Raw genomic sequence first — 19,871 nt, forward strand, 5'->3', positions numbered from 1 at the left:
TATATCGTTTTATAGATACACCTCTCCTGAATCGAACCACGTTGTCCGATTTTCAAAAAGGCTTTACAGCAAAAGCAAAACATTAGATTATGTTAGAGGAGTATATCGTAAAAGTAGCCACATAGCCATTTTCCGACCAACCACATGCATCACAAATAACCAAAAAACAGCTAAATGCAGCACTAACCTTTGACAATCTTCATCAGATGACACACCTAGGACATCATGTTACACAATACATGCATTCTTTTGTTCGATAAAGTTCATATTTATATATAAAAACAGCATTTTACATCGGTGCGTAACGTTGGCTAACTATTTTCCCTCAAATGCATCCGATGAAACAGAGCTACAATTTACTAAATTACTATTCGAAAACATTTTTAAAATGTAATATTGTCATTCTAAGATTTATAGATGAATATCTCTTGAAAGCACCTGTAATGCCAGATTTAAAATTAACTTTACTGGGTAATCATACTTTGCGATGAAAGGGGATGCGATACTCTGAAAAATGGGCTAACGTTACAGGCCAGCGCCATCTTGGAACAATCGCATATCACATCTAGTCTTGTATACTATTGTCAATAATCCCTTACCTTTGGTTGTCTTCATCAGAAAGCACTTACAGGAATCCCAGGTCCACAACAAATGTATTTTCGTTCGAAAAAATTACTCATTTATGTTCCAAGAGCTTGTTCTTGTTAGCGCGTCTGAAGGCTGATCCAAATGCTCCGTCGGCCGTGGGACAGCCATTTCAAGAAAATACATTTTTTTCCCCATTTAGGTTCGTTCAAACATGTCAAACGTTGTATAACATAAATCTTCAGGGCCTTTTTCAACAAGAGAGCCAATAAGATTCGAGGGGGACGATTGCATTGTGTTTCAAAACGTTTCGAAAGGGGAGGGTAACCAGGGGCGCCGGCGTCATAATGGTGATGGCCCTCTCCGTGTGACCACGTTCCACAGCGTCTCATTCATTCAGTTTTAACAGTAGGAGACTCGAACCACTTTGTAAAGACTGGGGACATCTAGTGGAAGCAATAGGAAGTGCTCAATGAACCATAGCTCACGGTGTGATTAATAGGCAACGTGATGAAGTTGAGTTCGCAATTCAGAATTCCACTTCCTGTTTCGATCTGTCTCGGGGTTTTGACTGCCATGAGTTCTGTTATACTCACAGACACCATTCAAACAGTTTTAGAAACTTTAGGGTGTTTTCTATCCACAAGTATGAATTATATGCATATCCTAGCTTCTGAGTTTGAGTAGTAGGCCGTTTAAAATGGGGCACGAATTTTTTTCAAAATGCGACCGTCAAGAGGTTAAAAGACAGGAAGAAACAGGATAGAAGTGGCAGAAGAATAATAGTATACACTATTATACGCCCAAATACAGTATGACTGTGTGTGACTTAGTTTATGATTTTCAAGGTCATTATCTGAATTTGCACTATTTGTATATTGGAGATTTAAAAACAAATTGTATTTGTCACATTCACGTGTTTAGCAGTTGTTATTGCGGTTGTAGCGAAATGCTTGTATTTCTAGCTCTGACAGTGGAGTAATATCTAATAGTAATACCAATCAATTTCACAACAATACACACACATCTAAAGAAAAGGAATGGAAGTAAGAATATATACATATTTGGATGAGCAATGTCAGAGCGGCATAGACAGATACAGTAGATAGTATAGAATACATATATATGAGATGAGTAATGCAACATATGTAAACGTGATTAAACTGACTAGTGTTCCATTTATTAAAGTGGCCAGTGATTCCAGGTCTGTGTATATAGGGCAGCAGCCTCTAATGTGCTAGTGAAGGCTATTCAACAGTCTGATGGCCTTGAGATAGAAGCAGTTTTTTTCAGTCTCTCGGTCCCAGCTTTGATGCACCTGTACTGACCTCGCCTTCTGGATGATAGCGGGGTGAACAGGCAGTGGCTCAGGTGGTTGTTGTCCTTGATGATCTTTTTGGCACTACCCTCTGGAGAGCCCTGTGGTTGTGTGCGGTGCAGTTGCCGTACCAGGCGGTGATACAGTCCGACAGGATGCTCTCAATTGTGCATCTGTAAAAGTTTGAAGGTTTTAGGTTCCGAGCCAAATGTCTTCAGCCTCCTGAGGTTGAAGAGGCGCTGTTGTGCCTTCTTCACCACAGTTTGTCATTGACGTGTTCGCCGAAGAACTTGAAGCTTTCCACCTTCACTGCGGTCCCATCGATGTGGGTAGGGGGGTGCCTGAAGTCCACGATTAGCTCCTTTGTTTTGTCGACGTTGGGTGAGAGGTTATTTTCCTGACACTATACTTTCAGGGCCCTCACCTCCTCCATGTAGGCCGTCTCGTCATTGTTGGTAATCAGGCCTACAACTTGATCATTGAGTTGTAGGCGTGCATGGCCATGCAGTCATGGGTGAACAGGGAGTACAGGAGGAGGCTGAGCATGCATCCTTGTGGGGCCCCAGGGTTGAGTATCAGCGACGTGGAGGTGTTTTTTTCCTACCTTCACCACCTGGGGGCGGACCGTCAGGAAGTCCAGGACCCAGTTGTACAGGGCGGGGTTCAGACCCAGGGCCTCTAGCTTAATGACGCACTTGGAGGGTACTATGGTGTTGAATGCTGAGCTATTGTCCAGATGGGATAGGACAGTGTGATGGCGATTGCATCGTCTGTGGATCTATTGGGGCGGTAAGCAAATTGAAGTGGGTCTAGGGTGACAGGTAAGGTAGAGGTGATATGTTCCTTGACTAGTCTCTCAATCTTTAATTTTTTTTTTTTTTTTACCTTTGTTTAGTCAGTTGAGAACAAGTTCTCATTTACAACTGGCCAAGATAAAGCAAAGCAATGCGACAAAAACAACAGCACAGAGTTACACATAAACAAACGTACAGTCAATAACACAATAGAAACATCTATGTACTGTGTGTGTAAATGTAGAAGAGTAGGGAGGTAAGGCAATAAATAGGCCATAGAGGCGAAATAATTAGAATTTAGCATTAACACTAGAGTGATAGATGTGCAGATGATGATGTGCAAGTAGAGATGCTGGGGTGCAAAATAGCAAGAGGGTAAGTAATAATGTGGGGATGAGGTAGTTGGGTGTGCTATTTACAGATTGGCTGTGTACAGGTACAGTGAGTAAGCTGCTCTGACAGCTGATGCTTAAAATTAGAGAGGGAGATATGACTCCAGGTTCAGAGATTTTTGCAATTCGTTCCAGTCATTGGCAGCAGAGAACTGGAAGGAAAGGCGGCCAAAGGAAGTGTTGGCTTTGGGGAGGACCAGTGAAATATACCTGCTGGAGCGAGTGCTACGGGTGGGTGTTGCTATGGTGACCAGTGAGCTGAGATAAGGCGGGGCTTTACCTAGCAAAGACTTCATGATGACAGAAGTGAGTGCTACGGGGCAATAGTAATTTAGTTCAGTTACCTTTGCTTTCTTGGGTACAGGAACAATGGTGGACATCTTGAAGCATGTGGGGACAGTAGACTGGGATAGGGTGAGATTGAATATATCTGTAAACACTCCAGCCAGCTGGTCTGCGCATGCTCTGGGCCGGCAGCCTTGCGAAGGTTAACGTGCTTAAATGTCTTACTCGCGTTGGCCACGGAGAAGGAAAGCCCACAGTCCTTGGTAGCGGGTGAAGAAGATATTTAGCTTTTCCGGAAGCAAGACGCCGGTGTCCGCAACGTGGCTGGTTTTCCCTTTGTAGTTCGTGATTGTCTGTAGACCCTGCCACATACGTCTCTTGTCTAAGCCGTTGAATTGAGACTCTACTTTGTCTCTATTGGGAAAATTTGGCTGTTTGATTGCCGGACGGAGGTAATAACTACACTGTTTGTATTCGGCCATATTCCCAGTCTCCTTGCCATGGTTAAATGCGATGGTTCGTGCTTTCAGTTTTGTGCGAATGCTGCCATATATCCAGAGTTTCTGGTTAGGGTAGGTTTTAATAATCTCCTATACACTTGTATCATTGTATTCGTCGATATTATTCCTGGAGGCTACCTGGAACATATCCCAGTCCTCGTGATCAAAACAATCTTGACGTGTGGATTCCGATTGGTCAGACCAGCGTTGAATAGTCCTTAGCACGGTTACTTCCTGTTTGAGTTTCTGCCTATAGGAAGGGAGGAGAAAATTGGAGTCGTGATCAGTGTGGGGGAGGTCCTTGTAGGCGTCCCAGGAAGTTGGTGTAGCAGTGGTCGAGTGTTTTAGCAGCGCGAGTACTACAGTCAATGTGTTGATAGAACTTCGGCAGTCTTTTTCTCAAATTTGCTTTGTTAAAATTCCCAGCTACAATAAATGCGGCCTCCGGATATGTGGTTTCCAGTTTCCAGTTTGCATAAAGTCCAGTGAAGCTCTTTTGAGGGCCGCCCTGGTATCGGCTTGAGGGGGGGGTCGGCATTTGATTGTGAGGTATTCTAGGTAATAAGGTCGGCATTTGATTGTGAGGTATTCTAGGTTGGGTGAACAATAGGACTTGAGTTCCTGTATGTTATTACAATCACACCATGAGTCGTTAATCATGAAACATACACCCCCGCCCTTCTTCTTCCTGAGAATCAAGGTCTGTCGTGGGCCTCCCGAGTGGTGCAGTGGTCTAAGGCACTGCATCGCAGTGCTAGCTGTGCCACTAGAGATCCTGGTTAGAGTCCAGGCTCTGTCGCAGCCGGCCGCGACCTGGAGACCCATGGGGCGGTGCACAATTGGCCCAGCGTCGTCCGGGTTAGGGGAGGGTTTGGATGGCAAGTGACTCCTGTGGCGGGCCGGGCGAAATGCGCACTGACACGTTCGCCAGGTCGGCAGTCACATTGGTGCGGCTGGCTTCCGGGTTAAGCAGGCATTGTGTTGGGTTGGCTGGGTTGTTTTTCGGAGGACGCATGGGAGTTGCAGCGATGGGACAAGACTGTAACTACCAATTGGATACTATGAAATTGGGGAGAAAAAGGGCTAAGAAAAAAAAAAAGGTTGGTAGTTTGGTTTTACATGTTTTGGATACTTTTATTCTTCCACACAGTTGTACAGAGCTCCTATCATACTTATCATATCCACGTTCAAAATTCAAAAAGGCAATCGCATATCTGAGCTATCTTGTTGCAGGTGTATGGTAACAATGAGATGCAGTGCATTCGGAAAGTATTCAGCCATCTTCTCTTTATCCACATTTTGTTACGTTACAGCCTTATTCTAAAATGGATTAAATAAGTACCAATCCTCAGCAATCTACACACAATACCCCATAATGACAAAGTGAAAACAGGTTTTTAGAAATGTTCGCAAATGTATTAAAAATAAAAAAACAGATACTGATCTGGTGAAGGGTAGCAAAACATTTCTGTAGCATTGAAGGTCCCCCAAGAACACAGTGGCCTCCATCATTCTTAAATGTAAGAAGTTTGGAACCACCAAGACTTTTCCTAGAGCTGGCCGCATGGCCAAGCTGAGCAATTGGGGGAGAAGGGCCTTGGTCAGGGAGGTGACCAAGAACACGATGGTCACTCTGACAGAGTACACTTTACTCTGTCAGAGTGACTGACAGAGTAAAGTACACTTTTTAGCTAGGGTCCTGTGCCATCTCTTAGCTAGCTAACAGTACACTTCAACTTGAAATGAAAACATCTTTCTGACAAAATTAGAAGTGTGTAATATCTGAAAATGTCGCTAGCTAGACACTCGTACACATGGATGGACGTTTCTCCCTCTCTGTCATGGATGTCATGGTTGCCCTTAGTTTGAAGATGTAATCCGGAGACAGGTGTTTTATACAACAGCCTTCTGTGTGTACTCCGTTTGCATATTTGCAATCAAATGCCAGACTTTTCTCCATCTCCTTAGCTATCATACTCTAATTCCACTGATTTCAAAACTCGGTCCTCCAGAAAGTGGAGAGCAACAGTTATGCTGTTCTACTACGTGATATCTTTCATAAAAGCTTGCTACATGGCAGACCAATCCGAACTTATCTCTCGGCATGTCCAGCCCACTCATTATCTCAGACAATCATGACTAGCCGAAAGGTTGCTGGCTTTTTCGGTGGCTAAACCAACTAAAATGTACTTTCAAATGGCGCTCCTGTGAGATAGTGACGCACGACATACGCCTAGTTTCCTGAAACGAGTCACAAATATCAATCAAGCCAACAACTATATACATTTTTTGGACTACTGTCCACATCAAATTTTCAGCAAACAAAAGCCCAATCAGACAATTGTCTGTCCCTCACATGCCACAGGTGAAAGCCATCCCTTCACACTCATTAGTGGGACTAGGTCCCCATCTACTGGCCTTCATGAATATTGCACCCAAGGGAAAGCTCAAACTAATGACTGTTTATAGGCAGAGTTCCTTGTACATGATGAAGCAGTTGGTCACAGCAATGTCAATGAGATGGTAAAACGGGGTCCTGTGCCATCTCTTAGTCTTGTGGTGCGCAGAGTAGTACTGTAGTGTCCATCCACCTGGTAAGGAAGAGGTTGCCATCTCTGTCCACCTCAGTGGGGGCAGTTGGCTGGTCTGGCTCATCTTATCATCTTGACTAAAAGAAAAATAGATTTAGGAGTTAGTTCAACATTTGTAAAAATTGCCACATTTCAAAAGCAGAAAATCCTTCATTACAAACATTCATACTTTTTAAAACTAAATGATCTACCTTTCCCCATTGGGAATGGAGGTTTGAAAGGTAAGAATGTTATAGCCAGTGCTATGCTATTGTTTTGTTTGAGCGGTAGGGGAACTGTAGCATTGTCCTACTAGGCTACATTCAATGTTTATTTTCTGTGCTGTAGCCTATAATAATGTAGGCTTATTCCAATATAAAATAAACCCTGTATCACCAAGTGTGTTTATTTTTAATATCAACACAGTAGAGTAATAAAATGCCTTGGGGTTGGGGGAAGTTCTGTGCTGTAAAATATAACATACTAGGTAGGCTACATTGTTTATTTTCTGTGCTGCAGCCTATCATGATGTAAGCCTATTTCAATATTAAAATAAATTCTATCACCAAATGTGTATATTTTCATTTACAATTGTATTTATCAATTAAAAACCTCTCAGATGTAATGGCAAAATTGTAGATTTCCGCCTAAATAGACCCAAAAGTAACTGCTATTCATGTGTAATTACATGATTCTGACATGAATATAACTTGGTATATTTGGAAAGATTATGAGGAAATTATCAGAAGATCGGTAGGAGTTACGTAGTTCAGAATACACAAGATCAAGCACACACAAAATATATTTTATTTTCAGTCATCTTTTTGTTTGCAAGCCATAAGTGAATTATTGATGCCCAGAGCTGGAAACACATCAGATGGCTTCCACAACATGTTAACAATATCAGAAAAAAAATGGGATTGATAGACCTAACAAATGGGCAGATGTTGTAGTAAATGATGCCAGGTGTGGTCACAGGACGTTTCCAAGTGTCCCTAAACCTCTCCAAAGTGGCGGATGTCTTACTAGATAATTCCAGTGCTATTACATATTTCCAATTCCTAAATGCTATTTGTTATAAAAACTAAATTTATACAACACCAACCTCTCTCAAACATTGTGGTGGTGTCGGGGAACATACAGGGGATATCCAAGTGTTTTCATCAGATTTTTCATGTGCAAAGATATAGTCACTCGGTGGACATTTGATCTTGCCATTAACTCATATATCATCAGATAACATTGGCAATAGCCTAGATTTGTTCCTACCAAACCTTTTGATTAATTTCATACCCCCATGTAGCTATAGCTCAAACACAGACCAAATCGAAGCTTACCTTGTAAAATGTTTGCTGTTTGGTGAAAACGTTGTGTAAAATAAACATTTTGACTCTTGGGGCTGGTGATCATTAACTTTAGGTCACAGACAGACAAATAAGACATCCTCATGATCTGTGGAGACCCGTCTTTCGGTGTGAATCGACGTATTCTGTGTTTATTTAGTTTATGCTTCACAACGCTAACTGGAATGTAGGTAGCAGCCATCTTGAAATGAGGTCATCGGCTCAGCCTTCCCTTATACATTCGTATGCCTATATATGGTAGTAAGTGTCACAGATCAATAGCCAAGATACTCAGCTTTCTGCAGACATCCTGCTTTTGCAGATAGGGGCTATCGTTCTCATACCAGACGTAATTGAATAAAATAAATCTAATCGGCTCCCCAAATATGGGGACTTTACATTTGAGGTTTTAAGTAAATAATAACAGCACATCCAAGAAAGATATTGTAGACCAGTACTAGCACATGGTGCTGCGTGGGGAAACACCACTTCCCATTACATTTCAATGGAAGGAAAGTGGTGAGAAGCGGAGTGGGCAGGGGACCGTTGGGCGGCACGAACGTGGTGTGGGAGGTGGTGGGAAAAGTACATTTCACAACTTTATGCAAATCACTAGCGGTGACCGCTGGGCAATGACCAGTCATATCGAGTGGTTTCCATGACGAATTTGAAGCTATGCGACCCTATGCTGGAGACTTTCTTCAGCAAAGATGGCTGACAAAAATACTAGGATGGAAGCAAATGCCGTGTGGCTCAGTTGGTAGAGCATGGTGTTTGCAACGCCAGGGTTGTGGGTTCGATTCCCACGGCGGACCAGTACGGGGGAAAACGTTTTTAAATGTATGAAATGTATGCATTCACTACTGTAAGTCGCTCTGGATAAGAGTGTTTGCTAAATGACTAAAATGTAAATGTAAGTAACTACAACGTCATAACATCATACATTTTTTTACAGCTAGCTAGCTTTATAGGTGCTGTGACATGAGTATGCAATTCTAATTCATGTTGTTTAATGTTTTCGGGACTCCTGAGAAAACCAGCAGACCAGGCTGTTGTCTTGTGAAATAGTGGATGTAAATAATCTAGCTAGTTAAAGCAGTTACTGCAAATTGAAGAAAAAAAAGCTTGCCTTGCTGATATTTTCATGCTATGCATCAGAAGTAACGTAGCTAGCTAACTATGTTCTTGCTTATTGTGCAGTGGAGGATAAAAATACCTGTATGCCTATGGATGTGTAGCTAGCTATGTAGCCGATCTGTGTATGGACCCTAAAACGTTTGGTATACATATTAGTTCAGAACCTAGTTATGAACCTCAGCTATCATAGTCGGTTGTATCAACTTCAAAACAGTCTGAATGGCATTAATGAAGCCCATGGATTGAGTAGAATATACGGTGCCTTCGGAAAGTATTCAGACCCCTTCACCTTTTCCACATTTTGTTACTTTACAGCCTTATTCTAAAATTGATTAAATAGTTTTTTTCCCCCCTCATCAATCTACACGCTATAACATTTATATAAGTATTCAGACCCTTTACTCAGTACTTTGTTGAAGCCCCTTTGGCAGTAATTACAGAATCGAGTCTTCTAGGGTATGACTCTACAAGTTTGGCACACCTGTATTTGGGGAGTTTTTCCTGTTCTTCTCGGCAGATCCTCTCAAGCTCTGTCAGGTTGGATGGGGAGCGTTGCTGCACAGCTATTTTTAGGCGTCTCCAGAGATGGTCGATCAGGTTCAAGCTCTGGCTGGACCACTCAAGGACATTGAGACTTGTCCTAAAGCCACTCCTGAGGTGTCTTGGCTGTGTGCTTATGGTCATTGTCCTGTTGGAAGGTGAACCTTCGCCCCAGTCTGAGGTCTGGAGCGCTCTGGAGCAGGTTTTTATCAAGGATCTCTCTGTACTTTGCTCCGTTCATCTTTTCCTCGATCCTAACTAGTCTTCCTGTCGCTGAAAAACATTCCTACAGCATGATGCTGCCACCACCATGCTTCACCGTAGGAATGGTTCCAGGGTTCTTCCAGATGTGACGTTTGGCATTCAGGCCAAAGAGTTCAATCTTCATTTCATCAGACCAGAGAGTCTGGTTTCTCATGTTCTGAGAGTCCTTTCAGTGCCTTTTGGCCAACTCCAAGCAGGCTGTCATGTTCCTTTTACTGAGGAGTGTCTTCCATCTGGCCACTCTACCATAAAGGCATAATTGGTGGAGTGTCCTTCTGGAATGTTTTCCCATCTCAGAGGAACTATGAAGCTCTATCAGAGTGACCGTTGGGTTCTTGGTCACCTCCCTGATCAAGGCCCTTCTCCCCCGATTGCTCAGTTTGGCCGGGCGGCCAGCTCTAGGAAGGGTCTTGGTGGTTCCAAACTTCTTCCATTTAAGAATGGAGGCCACTGCGTTCTTGGACCTTCAATGCTTCAGAAATGTGTTGGTACCCTTCACCAGATCTGTGCCTGGACACAATCCTGTCTGGGAACTGGACAATTCCTTGGACCTCATGGCTTGGTTTTTACACTGACATGCACTGTCAACTGCGGGATCTTATATACATAGGTGTGTGCCTTTCCAAATCATGTCCAATCAATTGAATCTACCACAGGTGGACTCCAATCAAATTGTAGAAACATCTCAAGGAAACATCTCCATGGAAACAGGATACACCTGAGTTCAATATTGAGTCTCATAGCAAAGTGTCTGAATACTTATGTAAATAAGGTATTTCAGTTTTACCTTTTTTAGACGTTTGCAAAAATGTGTAAAAAAGTTTAATTTTTTTAATCCATTTTAGAATAAGACTGTAACATAACAAAATGCGGAAAAAACCAAGGGGTCTGAGTACTTTCCGAAGGCACTGTAATATAACTTTATTGTGACAAGGATGCAAGTCGTCTATACACATTTAGTATTACGAAGCATTACATCTCCACATTGGAGCCTGTACATTGAATATATTCATTGATCATGTACTCTACCTTGGCAAATAAAGATGCAGTTCAGGAATGAATGTCTTTTGAGATTATTTTCCAGTCATATCCAATACCAGGAGTATCAAACTCCAGTTTTTGAGTGATGCTGTGTCTGCATGAATGTATTATAATTACACACTTCAACAGTGTTTACCAATCCTGGTCCTGGGACATCAATGGTTACACATTGTAACTATGCAATAGACTAGAAACATGATTTAACTAGCTTAAGGCTGATTTGTAATTCGTATATACAGAAATAGAATTTTAAAAACAGTACACTACATTTCCTATGTGTCATGTAAATACTCTAAAACCAGTTCATCTCAATATCTAATGCCCTTCATCTGCATTGATCTGATAAACACAGGATAGGTGTAGTGTTTCATCAAATGAGAGAATTTCAAGCAGTAGGGAATGTGAAACGCTTTATTGAATTAAGTTCATTATCCAAGTGTTGTAAATATGTACCTGCATTATAAATATTATAATTGTAATTTAACCTGTTAGGGCTAGGGGGCAGTATTTACACGGCGGATAAAAAAACGTACCCGATTTAATCTGGTTATTACTACTGCCCAGAAACTAGAATATGCATATAATTATTGGCTTTGGATAGAAAACACTCTAAAGTTTCTAAAACTGTTTGAATGGTGTCTGTGTATAACAGAACTCATATGGCAGGCAAAAACCTGAGAAGATTCTGTACAGGAAGTACCCTCTCTGACCATTCCTTGGGCTTCTTGGCTCTGTTTATTGAAAATGTAGGATCTTTGCTGTAACGTGACACTTCCTACGGCTCCCATAGGCTCTCAGAACCCGGAAAAAGCTGAATGATGTAATTCCAGCCGCTGGCTGAAAAACTTTAGCGCCTTTGGTTAAGTGGTCTATCAGAGGACAATGAGCTGAGGCGCGGGCACGGGGCGACACCATGTTTTTATTTTCTCTCTCTTTGTACTAAAACACAGATTCCCGGTCGGAATATTATCGCTTTTTTACGAGAAAAATGGCATAAAAATTTATTTTAAACAGCGGTTGACATGCTTCGAAGTACGGTAATGGAATATTTAGATTTTTTTTGTCACGAAACGCGTTGGGCGCGTAACCCTTATTTACCCTTTCGGATAGTGTCTTGAACGCACGAACAAAACGCCGCTATTTGGATATAACTATGGATTATTTGGGACCAAACCAACATTTGTTATTGAAGTAGAAGTCCTGGGAGTGCATTCTGACGAAGAACAGCAAAGGTAATAACGTTTTTCTTATAGTAAATCTGACTTTGGTGAGGGCTAAACTTGGTGGGTGTGTAAATAGCTAGCCCTGTGATGCCGGGCTATCTACTTAGAATATTGCAAAATGTGCTTTCACCGAAAAGCTATTTTAAAATCGGACATAGCGAGTGCATAGAGGAGTTCTGTATCTATAATTCTTAAAATTATTATGTTTTTTGTGAACGTTTATCGTGAGTAATTTAGTAAATTCACCGGAAGTATGCTAGTTCTGAACGTCACATGCTAATGTAAAAAGCTGGTTTTTGATATAAATATGAACTTGATTGAACAAAACATGCATGTATTGTATAACATAATGTCCTAGGGTTGTCATCTGATGAAGATCATCAAAGGTTAGTGCTGCATTTAGCTGTGGTTTGGGTTTATGTGACATTATATGCTAGCTTGAAAAATGGGTGTCTGATTATTTCTGGCTGGGTACTCTGCTGACATAATCTAATGTTTTGCTTTCGTTGTAAAGCCTTTTTGAAATCGGACAGTGTGGTTAGATTAACGAGAGTCTTGTCTTTAAAATGGTGTAAAATAGTCATATGTTTGAGAAATTGAAGTAATAGCATTTCTAAGGTATTTGTAATTCGCGCCACAGGATTCCACTGGCTGTTACGTAGGTGGGACGATTTCGTCCCACCGACCCCAGAGAGGTTAATGAATACAATTAAATCTGTACTTCAATGCACATCTGGTGTGCATGATAAAAACAGAGGAAGAAGGAGGAGGTGGGGAGAGAGGTGTGAGAGTGTAAAAGAAAGAAAAGGAAAGAGGTAAGAACAGAGGAGCAGTGCTGCTAAACATACTATTCTCTCAGTTCATCACAATTACATAATAGTGTCTCTTGTGGTGTGTCCTGACCAACCTTTGGGCCAACTGGTGGCCGACACTATCTTAACTTGTTTGGGATAGGGGGCGGCATTTTGACGTCCGGATGAAAAGCGTGCCCAAAGTAAACTGCCTGCTACTCAGGCCCAGAAGCTAGGATATGCATGTAATAAATGTGGATAGAAAACACTCTAAAGATTCTAAAACTGTTAAAATAATGTCTGAGAGTATTACAGAACTTATTTGGCAGGCGAAACCCCAATGACAAACCAGCCAGGAAAATTATTTTTTGAGGTGACTGTTTTCCATTGGTTTTCTATGGGAACCTAGATTTATGTGGCACTTGGTTGCAGTTCCTATTGCTTCCACGAGATGTCAACAGTCTTTAGAAATTGGTTGATGTTTTTCTTTAGCGAAATGAAGAAGTACGGCTTTTTAGAACGAGGGTCCAGCTGAGTGGACTATACTGTTTTGATGTGTGCTCCAGGTCACTCGCAGTTTATCCCCTCTTAAATTTTGTCGATTATTTACATTTTAAAATCCCTAAAGTTGGATTAAGAAAGTTGTTTGAAATGTTTGGACAGCGTTTACAGGTAACTTACTAGATATTTTGTAGTCATGCTGGGCGAGTTGGAACCGGTGTTTTTCTCAATCAAACGCGCCAAATAAATTGACATTTTGGAGATATGACGACGGAATTAATCGAACAAAAGGACCATTTTGTGATGTTTATGGGACATATTGGAGTGCCAACAGAAGAAGTTCTTCAAAGGTAAGGCATGAATTATTTCGTTATTTCTGAGTTGTCACGCCTGGCGGGTTGAAATGTGATTGTCATGTGTTTGTTTGATGGGGTGCTGCCCTCAGATAATTGCATGGTTTGCTTTCGCCGTAAAGCTTTTTGAAATCTGACACGGTGGCTAGATTAACCTGTTAGGGCTAGGGGGCAGTATTGACACGGCTGGATAAAAAACGTACCCGATTTAATCTGGTTACTACTCCTGCCCAGTAACTAGAATATGCATATAATTATTGGCTTTGGATAGAAAACACCCTAAAGTTTCTAAAACAGTTTGAATGGTGTCTGTGAGTATAACAGAACTCAAATGGCAGGCCAAAACCTGAGAAGATTCCATGCAGGAAGTGGCCTGTCTGACAAGTTGTGTTTCATCTTGGCTCTTTTTATTGAAGACTGAGGATCTTTGCTCTAACGTGACACTTCCTACGGCTCCCATAGGCTCTCAGAGCCCGGGAAAAAGCTGAACGATATCGAGGCAGCCTCTGGCTGAAACGCATCGCTTTTGGCAAGTGGCCGATCAGAGTACTATGGGCTTAGGCGCGTGCCCGAGTTGACCCCATGCTTTATTTTCTTTCGTCTGTTTACCTAAACGCAGATTCCCGGTTGGAATATTATCGCTTTTTTATGAGAAAAATGGCATAAAAATTGACATGCTTCGAAGTACGGTAATGGAATATTTAGACATTTTTTGTCACGAATTGCGCCATGCTCGTCACCCATATTTACCCTTTCGGATAGTGTCTTGAACGCACTAACAAAACGCCGCTGTTTGGATATAACTATGGATTATTTTGAACCAAACCAACATTTGTTATTGAAGTAGAAGTCCTGGGAGTGCATTCTGACGAAGACAGCAAAGGTAATAACATTTTTCTTATAGTAAATCTGACTTTGGTGAGTGCTAAACTTGCTGGGTGTGTAAATAGCTAGCCCTGTGATGCCGGGCTATCTACTGAGAATTTTGCAAAATGTGCTTTCACCGAAAAGCTATTTTAAAATTCGGACATATCGAGTGCATAGAGGAGTTCTGTATCTATAATTCTTAAAATAATTGTTATGCTTTTTGTGAACGTTTATTGTGAGTAATTTAGTAAATTCACCGGCAGTGTTCGGTGGGAATGCTAGTCACATGCTAGTCACATGCTAATGTAAAAAGCTGTTTTTTGATATAAATATGAACTTGATTGAACAAAACATGCATGTATTGTGTAACATAATGTCCTAGGGTTGTCATCTGATGAAGATCATCAAAGGTTAGTGCTACATTTAGCTGTGGTTTGGGTTTATGTGACATTATATGCTAGCTTGAAAAATGGGTGTCTGATTATTTCTGGCTGGGTACTCTGCTGACATAATCTAATGTTTTGCTTTCGTTGTAAAGCCTTTTTGAAATCGGACAGTGTGGTTAGATTAACGAGAGTCTTGTCTTTAAAATGGTGTAAAATAGTCATATGTTTGAAAAATTGAAGTTTTTGCATTTTTGAGGTTTTTGAATAACGCGCCACGGGATTACACTGGCTGTTACGTAGGTGGGACGATTTGGTGCCACCTACCCTAGAGAGGTTAAACACAAAAGTTAAATAGTTGCAATATTTTTGTATTTTTTTTTTACATTTCTTCACCGGATGTTGTTGAAATGGAACCCCTATCCCAAACAGGTTCTAAGAGCGGGTGAGGTGGCGATGACGGGACTGGGGGTTGGCATTCTCCTCTCTCTCTCTCTCTCTCTCTCTCTCTCTTTCTCTTTCTCTTTCTCTTTCTTCTCTCTCTCTCTTCTCTTCTCTCTCTTTCTCTCTCTCTCTCTCATCCAATGAAACATTGCATTTCTGTAAAAGATTTTGTATCAAGACTGCCCAAATGTGCCTATTTTTGTTTATTAATAACTCTTCATGTTCAAAACTGTGCATTCTCCTCAAACAATAGCATGGTATTATTTCACTGGAATAGCTACTGTAAATTGGACAGTGCAGTTAGATTAGCATGAATTTAAGCTTTCTGACAATATCAGTCATGTCTCTCCTGGGAAATGTTCTTGTTACTTACAACCTCATGCTAATCGCATTAGCCTACGTTAGCTCAACCGTCCCGCAGGGGACCCACCAATCCTGCAGTAGTTTTAAGAGCATGTTTTGTTTTTGTACCTAAACAGCACCCTCACCTGAGAAGTAAAAATCAAAGGGAGAGAAACGGTGAATTGAATAACTGCAGTTGACATAGCCCAAGCTAAGTAAATGGAAGAATACTCTTATTGCAATGTGGATGGCTCTTAAAAGAGCCTTTGGTTGTGCATAGTATAGTCTATGGTGTTGCCAGGGAACAGCACCCTCTTTGAAGAAATAGGAGGTGAAGATCTCCCGCACATGGATTGCCTCTTACTGTATTGGTGGACCCCATCCTTGAAACATCCTGCAGAGCAGCAGACCTTTCCTCTGGCACACGGCAGCGAGGTGCAGATCCTCTCCGCTGCAGATCCTCTCCTGGTCCTCGTGTCCATGAAGTTATGCAGGACACAGGTAGCCTTCACAAGCCCAAATTCCCCCAGGAGGCAGTCTCAGACGGCCCTGGTCACCCAACCGTGCAGTGCCCTACAGTGGTTCCTCCTTTAAAAGTGTGCTGCCACAGCATTCTGTGGCACGTCATTTAATAATCAGCCATTTCTTCTGTTACTGCAAGTTAGTGCTAGTTTGACCACCAGAGGGCATCTTTGAGAAGCATTTGATAGTATTCTATATTGGCATTACCAGAGAATTTAAAACCTTTTTTGTAATAACATAGTATATGGGATTGATTTGAAGAAATTTGGCTTAATTAATTTGATTAATATGGTTTTTCCATTCAGAGAAAAACAAAACCCGAAGGGTTTCCGTTGGATGGAATGGAAAATATGGTGCTGTACAACGTGATTGTCGGGAGTAGGCTACAGGATTGGAGGATTCTAAATTGTTTGCCTTCATGAGACAACTTTGTTCCAATATTTCTTTAAATCAGTGATATTTATTCACCTAGTAATTCGTTATGGATCCATAACTAAATCAACATCTGCATTTTGAAAGTGTTTTTTATTCCTATTTTTAACAAAACGTGGTTATTTGTTTATTAGGCTACTGTGCTCTGATATTCTGCGCTCTGGTACACTCAGACGAGTGTGTTCTGAAATCCGTGTAGATAGTAGGCTAGACACATGACATTTTAAACAACGTTATTTTCTGATAAGAACAAGTTTATTGCATCCGCCGTGGAGCCCAGTTTCATAATATGACCATATTTCCCAGCTGCTTGCTATCATTTTGAAGTAATCGTGAAAATTTTCACCCTGCTAGCTCCTATTAGTTCTATTGAGCACCGTGGCACCAACTCACCTTCCGAACGTTCTATTCCCAGCTTATTGTTCAACGTCACAATGCCTACTTTGCCATTGTTGGCAATGAGACCTGCTCACGGTCTTCCCATTGTTTCCTATGGGGGAAATATAGGCATGTCTGTTTATTTTGCCAAATATCTCGCAATGTGTATATTTAGATTTTTTCAAGTCGGACGCCATTTTATTCATGAGAATCTCCTCTTTCTAATTGTGTAAGCCTGGGCAGCTAGCTCAGTTGTCATCAAATGCTAGCCCCAAAATACTTTTTGCCCTTGGAACGCAGAGCACCCCCCATTGTTTTCCTATGGAGAGGCATGCCGGTGTATTTCGCCAAATATCTCACTGTGTATATTTTGTTTTTTTTTCAAGTTGGGTGTAACCGGTGTGAAATGGCCAGCTAGTTAGCAGGGTGCACGCTAATCGCGTTTCAATCGGTGACGTCACTCACTCTGAGACCTTGAAGTAGTTCCCCTTGCTCTTCAAAAGCCGCAGGTTTTGTGGATCGATGGGTAACGATGCTTCGAGGGTGGCTGTTGTCGATGTGTGCATAGGGTCCCTGGTTCGAGCCCAGGTAGGGGCGAGGAGAGGGACGGAAGCTATACTGTTACATATGGATAGAGTAGAATATAATAATTTTATTGTGCCTAGGATGCAAGTCCTATATACATGTATTGTAGTTATTACCATGCATGAGATTCCCACATTGTAGCCTGTACATTGAATATATTCACTGATCATGTACTCTTCCTTGGCAAATAAGGTGCAGTTCAGGTATGAATCTTTGAGACATTATTTTTCAGTCATATCAAACTCCATTATTTTAATGATGCTGTGTCTGCATGTATGTATTACAATTAAACACTTCAACAGTGTTTACTGCTCCTGGGACATCAATGATTACACATTGTAACTATGCAATAGTGCTACTTTATGCGGAATCCTTGACGCACAACCGAAGATGCTGCCATATCCTACGAGCACGCCCACAAGCCAGCCACTCAGGAGAAGAATGATGACGCGTGGAAGAGGGAAAGGAATGAGATGGGAACAACAATTAGTTGCATAATTGGGGAGGGGGGCTAATAGCTGAACAATAGACTATTCAACCATTACTAAAGAATAGTCAAATAGCCGAGCTAGGTGTGAAAACCCCCCCTCCTATCACAGACCAGATTTGCCCTAACGACCAAGGGGTAGCCTGCTTCTCAATGTAATAAAGCAATGACTTTTCAAATAAGTTACCTTACATGTTATGTTGGCTGCCAATTTGTTAGCTACGCTATCCTTACGAACCACATTGCATATCATTACAGCAGTACTGTATGTACTGCTATGTTAGCTAGCTACCTAACGTTAGTAGTTATACATCAGTATATTAACTATAGGCTAACTAACTACCCAACGTTAATTGACTTGATTATTCTCGTCATTCTTAGCTTAGCAAAATGGTATAGTCGTTGTGCTTTCTCAATGGACATTCGGGTACTTTCGTAAATTCGCTCTGGCTATCTATAGGCTGGACAATAGAACGAGTCAAAGTTCACCCAAGGCTGAAAAATGGCTTAAAACTTCTTAGGGATCAAATCCCGTTAACGGGATCGATTTGACAACAGCCAGTGAAGGTGCAGGGTGCCAAATTCAAACAACAGAAATGTCATAATTAAAATTCCTCAAACATACAAGTATTATACACCATTTTAAAGATGAACTTCTTGTTAATCCAACCACAGTGTCCGATTTCAAAAAGGCTTTACGGTGAAAGCATACCATGCGATTATGTTAGGTCAGCGCCTAGTCACAAAAAAACATACAGCCATTTTCCAGCCAGAGAGGAGTCACAAAAAGCAGAAATAGAGATAAAATGAAACACTAACCTTTGATCTTCATCAGATGGCACTCATAAGACTTCATGTTACACAATACATGTATGTTTTGTTGGATAAAGTTCATATTTATATCCAAAAATCTCAGTTTACATTGGCGCGTTATGTTCAGTAATGTTTTGCCTCCAAAACAACCGGTGAATTTGCAGAGAGCCACATCAATTTACAGAAATACTCATCATAAACGTTGATGAAAGATACAAGTGTTATGCATAGAATTAAAGATAAACTTCTCCTTAATGCAACCGCTGTGTCAGATTTCAAAAAAGCTTTACGGTGAAAGCACACCATGCGATAATCTGAGTACAGCGCTCAGCCACCAAAACAACCCATACAACCCATGTTGTGAAGTCAACAAAAGTCAAAAATAGTGTTATAAATATTCATTTACCTTTGATGATCTTCATCGGAATGCACTCCCAGGAATCCCAGTTCCACAATAAATGTTTGTTTTGTTCGATAAAGTCCATAATTTATGTCCAAATACCTCCTTTTTGTTCAAGTGTTTAGTTCACTATTCCAAATGCACAAGGCGCGGGTACTAAGTCCAGACGAAAAGTAAAAAAAGTTCCATTACAGTTTGTAGATACATGTCAAACAATGTATAGAATCAATCTTCAGGATGTTTTTATCATAAATCTTCAATAAAATTCCAACTGGACAATTCCTTTGTCTTTAGAAATGAAAGGGAACGGAGCTCATGCCCACAGCCGTGCGCGTGACTAAACTAAAGGCTTTCAGCCAGACCACTGGTTCAAACAGCTCTTATTCGCTCCCCTTTCACAATTGAAGCCTGAAACAATGTTCTAAAGACTGTTGACATCTAGTGGAAACCCTAGGAAGTGCAATCTGACCAAATTTACACTGTATATTGGATAGGCAATCACTTAACCTCTCTAGGCTAGGCGGGACGAATTCGTCCCACCTACGTAACAGCCACTGCCAGCCTGTGGCGCGATTTTCAAA

At 41.3% G+C, this 19,871-nt stretch overlaps 1 protein-coding gene and 1 long non-coding RNA gene across 7 annotated transcripts in view; one reads left to right on the plus strand and one right to left on the minus strand.

The window, feature by feature from the left end:
• The window catches only part of ccdc186 (coiled-coil domain-containing protein 186), a 149,773-nt gene that overhangs the window by 36,271 nt on the left and 93,631 nt on the right, over window positions 1-19,871 (plus strand). The window lies entirely within an intron of this gene.
• On the minus strand, window positions 4,983-7,994 carry LOC145862289 (uncharacterized). The gene is made up of 2 exons (XR_014381589.1): window positions 7,782-7,994; window positions 4,983-6,542 (listed from the first exon to the last, which is right to left on the minus strand). It is a non-coding gene; the product is annotated as an uncharacterized LOC145862289 (long non-coding RNA).

Source organism: Salmo salar, chromosome 19 (genome assembly GCF_965601325.2).
Source record: "Salmo salar chromosome 19, fSalSal1, whole genome shotgun sequence".
NCBI classification, from domain to species: domain Eukaryota; kingdom Metazoa; phylum Chordata; class Actinopteri; order Salmoniformes; family Salmonidae; genus Salmo; species Salmo salar.